We start from the raw sequence: 8,787 nt of genomic DNA on the forward strand, positions 1-8,787 counted from the left end.
TTCCTTTTCCCTCACATCCTTGCAAACACTTATGTCTTATCTCTTTGATGATAGCCTTTCTAACAGGTATTGATAAGTCATTGCAGTTTTGATGTGCATTTCCCTGATTGTTAGTGATTGTTAGCATTTCCCTGATTCCTGTTAGCAATCTGTGTGTCTTCTAAAGGAAAAAAAAATGTCTATTCAGATCCTCTGTCTGTTTTTTAATTAGATTGTGTTTGCTATTGAGTTGTATGAGTTTTTTTTTAATGTAGTTTGGATATTAATCCTTTATCAGACACATGATTTGCAAATATTTTCTTTCATTTCATACATGGCCTTTTCATTTTTTTTTTTTTTTTAAAGAGAGAGAGAGAGAAACATCAATGTGCGGTTGCTGGGGGCCGTGGCCTGCAACCCAGGCATGTGCCCTGACCCAGAATCGAACCTGTGATGCTTTGGTTCACAGCCCGCGCTCTATCCACTGAGCTACGCCAGCCAGGGCAGCCTTTTCGTTTTGTTCATGGTTTTATTTGCTGCCAAAGCTTTTTCGTTTAATGTAGTCCTATTTGTTGATTTTTACTTTTGTTACCTTTGCTTTTGGTCAAATCCAAAAAATCATCACCAAGATTGATGTCAAGGAGTTTACAACCTATTTTTCTTCTGGAGGTTTTATGGTTTCAAGTCTTAAATTCATTTTGAGTTGATTTTTGTGTATGGTATAAGATAAGAGTTCGGTTTCCTTCTTTTGCAGATGGCTGTCCAATTTCCCCAACACCATTTATTGAAGAGACTATCATTTCCTTATGGTATAATCTTGGCTCAGTTGTCATAAATTAATTGACTAGGCATGGTTTATTTCCAGCTTTTTATTTTGTTCTAATGATCTATGTGTCTGTTTTTATGCCAGTAGCATAGTATTTTGATTACTATACATGTTAATACTGTTTGTTTACTTTTAAATTAAAAAATTTTAATTACATTTATTGGGGTGACATTGGTTCATAAGGTCATATAGGTTTCAGGTGTACGTTTCTATAACACGTGATCTGTATATTGCATTGTGTGCTCACCACCCAAAGTCAAATCATCTCTGTCACCATATATTTGGCCGCCTTTACCTTTGGCTACCTCCCACTCTCTTCCCTCTGGTCACCACTATGCTGTTGTTGTTTGTGTCTATGAGTTTCAGTTTTATATGCCACATAAGAGCAGAATCATAAAGTTCTTAACTTTGTCTGTTGACTGATTTTGTTTAGCATAATATTCTCAAGATCCATCCAAGTGTCACAAATGGCAGTATTTCATCTTTTCTTATGGTTGAGAAGTATTCCATTGTATATATGAATCATATCTCCTTAATATAATTTTCTATCAAAGGACACTTCGGTTGTCTCCATGTCTTGACCACTGTGAATAATGCTGCAATGAACATAGGCGTGCATATATCTTTGCCAATAAATGTTTTTGAGTTTTTCCTATAGATACCCAGAAGAGGGATTGCTGGTTCATACGGTAACTCTATTCTTAACTTTTGGGGGAACATCCATACTGTTTCCCACAGTGGCTGTACTGTTTACATTCCCAACAGCAGTGAAGGAGGATTTCTTTTCCTTTGTAAACTCTCCAACACTTGTTATTACCTGTCTTGTTGATAATAGCCATTTTAACAGGAGTGAGGTGGTAGCTCATTGTAGTTTTGAGTTGCATTTCCTTAATAGTGAAGTTGAACATCTTTTCATATATCTGCTGGTTGTTTGCATATATTCTTGGAAAAGGTATCTGTTCAGCTGCTCTGCACATTTTTTAATTTAATTGTTTGGTGTTTAGTTGTATGAGTTCTTTATGAAACTTGGATATTAACCCTTTGTTGGAGCTATTATTTGCAAATGTCATCTTCCATTCAGTTGCTTGGCTTTTTGTTTTGTTGTTGATTTCGTTTTCTGTACAGAAGCTTTTCAGTTTGATATAGTCCCATTCATTTATTTTTGTGTTTATTTCCTGTGAAATTCATAAAATTTTCTCTATGACCAAGGTACATAAGTTTAGTGCCTATGTTTTCTTCTATGTAATTTACTGTTTCAGATCTTACATTGAGGTCTTTGTTCCATTATGAATTAATTTTTGTTCAAGGGGACAAACTATAATCTAGTTTCATTCTTTTGCATGTGGCTTTCCAATTCTCCTAGCATCATTTTTTTTAAGAGTCTTTCTTTTCTCCATTTTGTGTTGTTGGCTCCTTTGTCAAAAATTATTTGCCCATATGCTTGTGGTTTTATTTCTGGGCTCTCAATTCTGTTCCATTGGTGTGTCTATTCTTCTGCCAATATTATGTTGTTTTAATTATTGTAGCTCTGTAGTGTAATTTGAAGTCAGGTAGTGTAATACCTCCAGTTTTGTTCTTTATTTTCTCAGGATTGCTTTGGCTATTCATGGTGTTTTATGGTTTCATACAAATATGACAGAATTTTGTTCTATTTCTTTAAAAATTAACATTGGAATTTTGATGGGGATTGCATTAAATCTGTATATTGCTTGGGTAACATGGGCATTTGAACTATGTTGATACTTCCAAACCATGAGCACAGGATATCTTTCCATTTCTTTGAATCTTTTAAAATCTTTTCAGAAACTACAATAAAGGACGTGTAGACAAAACTGAGGGCGGGGGGTGGAAGCGAGGGAGGGGGTTTGGCTGCGGTGGGGTGGAATTGTGGGGGGAAAATGCAGACAACTGCAACTGAACAACAATAAAATAATTAAAAAAATGCTATGAAGTTTTGAATATGTAGGTACTTCATGGCCTTTGTTAAGCTTATTCCTAGATATTTAATTCTTTTTGTTGCAGTTACAAAAGAAATTTTTTTTCTTACTTTTTCTGAAGTTTCATTGTTAGTATATAGGAAAGCAATGGATTTTTGTACATTGATTTTGTATCCTGAAAGTTTACTGTATTTGTTCTTTGTTTCTAATAGTATATTGGTGGAGTTTTTAGGGTTTTCTATATACAGAATCATGTCATCTGCAAAAAGGTGACACTTTTATTTATTCATTCCCAGTTTGGATGCCTTTTATCTCTCTTGCCTGAGTACTCTGGCTAGGACTTCCAGAACTATGTTGAATAAGAGTGGTGAAAGTGGGCATCTTTGTCTTGTTCCTGATTTTAGGGAAAAAGATTTCTGTTTTTCACCATTCAGTATATTGGCTAAAGGTTTGTCACATATGGCCTTCATTATGTTGAGGTACTTTCTTACTATACCCATTTAATTGACTGCTTTAATCATAAATGGATACTATATCTTATCAAATGCTCTTTCTGCATCAATTGGTAAGATCTTGCGATCTTTATCCTTTATTTGTTAATGTGGTGTGTTACATCGATTTGCATATGTTGAACCATCCTTGTGCTCCTGGAATGTACCTCACTTGATCATGGGTATTATTTTTTAAATATATTATTTTGTTTCATTTGCTGTTATTTTGTTTAGGATTTTGTGCCCACATTCATCAGAGATATTAGTCTGCAGTTTTCTCTTGTAGTGTTATCCTTGCCAGGTTTAAGTATTAGGGCCATGTTGGCCTCATAAGATGTGTTAGGAAATATTGCTTCTTCATCAATATTTTGGAAGAGTTCAGTAAGAATTTGTATTAAGTCTTCTTTGAATGTTTGGTAGAATTTACTAGTGAAACCATCTGGTGACTGGACTTTTAATTTTTGGGAGGTTTTTATGGTTGTTTCAATTTCTTCACTGTTGATTGGTCTATTTAGATTTTCTATTTCTTCATGATTTAGTCTAGGAGGTTGTATATTTCTAGGAACTTATCCGTTTCTTCTAGGTTATTAAATTTGGTAGCATATAGTCTTTCATAGTATTCTGGTACGATCCTTTGTATATTTGTGATGTCTATGGTAACTTCCCTTTCATTTGTAATTTTGTTTATAAGAGTTTTTCCTCTTTTTTCTTAGTGAGTCTATCCACATGTCTGTTCATTTTATTAATCTTTTCAAAGAACCAGCTCTTTGTTATATTAATTTTTGTATAGTTTCTTTGTTCTCTATTTCATTCAGTTCTGCTCTAATCTTTATTATTTTTTTCTTCTGCTGACTTTGGGTTGCTTTTGTGTTTTCTTTAATTTTTTTTTTAAATAATTTTTTAAAAGATTTTATTTATTTATTTTTAGAGAGGGAAGGGAAGGAGAGAGAGAGAGAGAGAGAGAGAGAGAAACATCAATGTGCGGTTGCTGGGGGTCATGGCTTGCAACCTAGGCATGTACCCTGACTGGGAATTGAACCTGCAAAGCTTTGGTTCACAGCTCGTGCTCAATCCACTGAGCTACACCAGCCAGGGCTGTTTTCTTTAATTCTTTAAAATGTGATGTTTGGTTGTTTGCTTGGAATTTTTTTCCTTTGTTTCTTGAGATAGGCCTGCAATGATATAAACTTCCATCTTTATTTTTAAGATTTTATTTATTTTTAGAGAGGTGAGAAGGGAGGGAGAAAGAGAGGAAAAGAATAATCAATTATAGCCTTGGCTGGCAAAGCTCAGTGGATTGAGCACGAGCTGTGAACCAAAGCATCGCTGGTTCGATTCCCAGTCAGGGCACATGCCTGGGTTGCAGGCCATGACCCCCAGCAACCGCACATTGATGTTTTTCTCTCTCTCTCTTTCTCCCTCCCTTCCCTCTCTAAAAATAAATAAATAAATAAATAAATAAATAAATAAATAAATCAGTGTTGTTAACTAGGTAATTTGAAAAAAAAAAGAATACATACAAGTGACTAGTATGTTTAAAAAAGAAGAATCATCAATGTGTGGTTGTCTCTCACATGCCCCAGCTGGGACCTGGCCTGCAACCCAAACATTGTGCCCTGACTGGGAATAGCCCTGACTCGGAATATAACTGATGACCCTTTGGTCAGTAGGCTGGCACTCCCTGGCACTCAATACACTGAGCAACACCAGCCAGGGTTACACTTCCTTCTTATTACTGATGTTTTGATATATTATATTTCCATTCTTATTTGTCTCTCTATGTCTTTTCACTTCACCTTTTATTTCTTCTTTGACTCATGTTTTAGTAGTATGTTGTTTAATCTTCACATATTTGTAGACTTTTAAAAAGATTTTTATTTATTTATTTTTAGAGAGAGGGGAAGAAAGAGAGGGAAAGAAACATTAATGTGTGGTTGCCTCTCATGTACCCCTCACTGGGGACCTGGCCTGCAACCCAGGCATGTGTCCTGACTGGGAAATGAACTGGAGACCCTTTGCTTTGCCGCCTGGTGCTCAATCCACTGAGCCACACCAGCCAGGGCTATTTGTAGATTTTTTTACTTTGATTTGGCAGTTGATTCTTAATTTCAAAGCATTGTGGTCAGATAATATGCTAGGTACAATTTCAGTCTTGAATTTGTTGAGACTAGTTTTGTGACACAACATATGTTCTATCCTCAAGAATGTACTATGTACACTGTAGAAGAAGCCGATTCCTGGGGAGAAAGACTGTGTAAATGTCAATTATGTCCATTTGATCTAATGTGTCATTTAAAGATGATATTTCTTTGTCAATTTTCTGTTTGGATAATCTGTCTAGAGCTGTCAAGGGAGCATTAAGGTCCCCAACTATGACTGTGTTTTTGTCAGTTTCTCCCTTTAGTTCTGTTAGTATTTGCTTTATATATTTTGGTGCTTCCTGACTGGGTGCATATATATCAAGAAGATGTAAGAGGAAGTACCACAATGTAACTCTTTGATATAGAGTCCACTTTATCATAAGATTGCCATCTTTGTTTCTTGTTACCTTTATTAGCTTGAAATCTATTTTGCCAGATATAAGTATGGCTATACCTCACAGTAAGTTTTGGTGCTGCTATGTTGAATACATTTATATTTACAAATGTAATATTCTCATGTTTGATTGACTATTTTATCATTATATAATGACCTTTTTGCCTCTTATTTTGGTTTGATTAAAGTCTATTTTGTCTGATGTACATATAGACAAAAACTAAAGCTTCAGTCATGTGCATGAGCTCATTTGGGAGATACCAGGAGTAAGGAGACCTGGAGTCAGGGGAAAGAAAGGGTGAAGATGGTGTCCACTGATTTTCTGGTCCCTGAAAAGTGTAGCTGTCAGCTGGTTGATGTATATTAAATAGATGCCTGCCCCTAAGGTCACAGCTATTAAGATAAGCAAATACGTCTCTTTTATGGAAAAAGTGGGTGTGTTTCTGACCTGTGTTCTAGGTCCTGGGGGTATAGTCATGATGACTCTACACTGGCCTTCTAAGAACTGGCATTGAGTTTTCCATAGCCTTGTGGGTGTTGTAGACTCAAGCCTCATTGACTTTCAAAGATGGATGTTTTGGGGCTCATCTCTTAAATGGAAGTCTTAAAAGTTGTGGCACCAGATGTGTGCCAAACCCTTATTCCTCAGACTGATGCTGGGAGCTGTGAGTTCTCTCTCTGTTATGTGCAGCTGTGCTGAGCTCGAGTTTATTGTGTTTCAGTGTCTTCTCTCTGTTCAATTCAAGTTTTTTTCCCCATTTGCTTGATGTAGAGGAGCTTCTCAGCTAGTTTCTGAATTTCTTTAAAAGGAAATGTTCCATGTATAGCTATAGATTTGGTGTGTCTATGGTGGAGGTGAGTTCAGGAGTATCCACCATGGCTATCTTGAACTGTAACCCTTAAATCTTCATCTTTTTAATCATTCTTTTCTAGATGTCCACCAGTTTACTGGTGTTTTTAAAGTTTAGAATATATTACTGTAGTGTGCACAACACCCAAGATAAAGGATTATTGACACATACATTGCAATAGCTACTACCCTTCTTATAGACAGTAACAATTCTGTCACTTCACCTTAGCATAACTCTGGCTTTTTAATAGTTACTTGAGCTTGTAGTTAACTAAAACTCTTAAATTTCTTCTACACAAAATGTTGGCACATCTCTTATTTTGAAATTTTGAAGATAAGTTTTAGCCTGAGATGTATGTATCTGTTTAAAATTTTCATTTTTTTCCATCACAAGAAAAGAAATATTTATTAAAATTACCTATATGCAACGCACAGTGTTCTTGACATTATTTGGGACATATAAAAAAATGATGCAAAGGCAGAGCCTCTATGAAGAAGCTCATACTCTAGTAAAGATGAGTCATAAACAGAATTAGCTATAATGCATAATAGAATGTGATAATTTCCATAATAACATTAGCATTACAATTTGACATGAAGAGAATGGTTTCAGAAGGTAATACAAACTGAATGAAAATCAGATAATTTAAAGGCAGAAACAATTTTAACATTAAAAAATGAAGAGCATTTAGACACAGAAAAATATAGGAATGTATTAGGGCAAGGGAAAAGTACAAATAAATATTGGGAAATAGGAGTACCTCAAGACTGGCTGAGTTTGAAAAAAGCTTATTAGCCTATGATTATGTAAAATCCAGATATTTTTATTCTTTAGATTCAAAATTAAATTTGAAAAGTTTCTTAATTTTTTAAAGCTTTTTAACAGTGAGATTTCACTGCTTCCCTCTCTGGTGAAGCTGATTGATGTGTAGTTTGTTTAGCTTTCTTTTTGTAATTGTCCACAAATTTATGAAAGGCAGGAATCAAAATCTGCTGCCAATGTGATGATTCTCATCCCTCACCACTGTGTCATTTGTTGTTTGAATAATTGAAATATTTCCTGAAAAGGGATTTACACTTCAGCATTTTCTGAAGTTACAACCAGGCATAAATCATTGATCAATGCACGTATGTAATTTTTTTTGTATTCATAAACACATATAATATACCCTATTTTATTAGAATAAAGGGGTAAAATATAATGTACATATTGAGAATAAAAATATTTTTTTACTTCTTACAATAGAGTCATAACACCTTGTGGTATAAAATTTACTTTGAAAGTCAATCACTATATCTCTTTTTATAATTTTTAATATATGACTTTCTGTCCATTCTACTTTATTCCTGGTATTCATTTTTGAAAAATGTATATTAATTATAATATAAAGCAATACAATAATGTTTTTATACATTTCACTCAGGTAATTGTTGCATAGTTCATTCATAATGATTAGCAACAAAGAGAGCATATTAATATCCTATAGGCTGAAAGACATTTATAATATTACTTGTTAGAATTTTGCATTTGTTTCATATTAAAAAAAATAAATTTTTTAATTTATTTTTACTAAAAGAATTAGTAGTTTGTCAATTATTTATACTGACTACATTTTTATAATTTTCTTCTTTTCTTTTTTATAGTCCTCTGAAATACTACAGTAAAAATTATATCTTTTTTCTTTTTTAATATGCAAATGTGGCTTCTACTTCTTGTGTCCAAGCTCACAAGTGGTACATTTATTAAGTATGTGTAAACAAATTATTCAGCAAGTGATTCTATACTTTGTTTACATATAATCTACAAGCCTTTGCTTACTTTTTATCTTTTTGGTTAATGAAATCTTTATTGCTATTAGATGAAAAGGCTTAATATTGAAAATTTGTTAATTATGCTACTTATTAATACTTCTATAAATATTTCTTGGAGAGTATAAAACTCTTAGCTCAAATAGAAAATTCAGATTTTTTAAAGATTATGATACTAACTCAAGGGGTCCCAGGAATGTAGTAAAGTGTTATTTTCCAAGAATTCTTACTTTTATTTGCTTTTCATATCCTGCTGTTTCTCTTTATTGCAAGCATCAATTTTTCAAATTTGTCAGTATACATTGGATTTTTTTGTTTTTAGAGTTCTCTCTGTTCCTTTAGCTTATTCTATTTGTATTT

Source organism: Phyllostomus hastatus, unplaced genomic scaffold, assembly GCF_019186645.2.
Source record: "Phyllostomus hastatus isolate PE091 unplaced genomic scaffold, TTU_PhHast_1.1 phas_contig_86, whole genome shotgun sequence".
NCBI classification, from domain to species: Eukaryota; Metazoa; Chordata; class Mammalia; order Chiroptera; family Phyllostomidae; genus Phyllostomus; species Phyllostomus hastatus.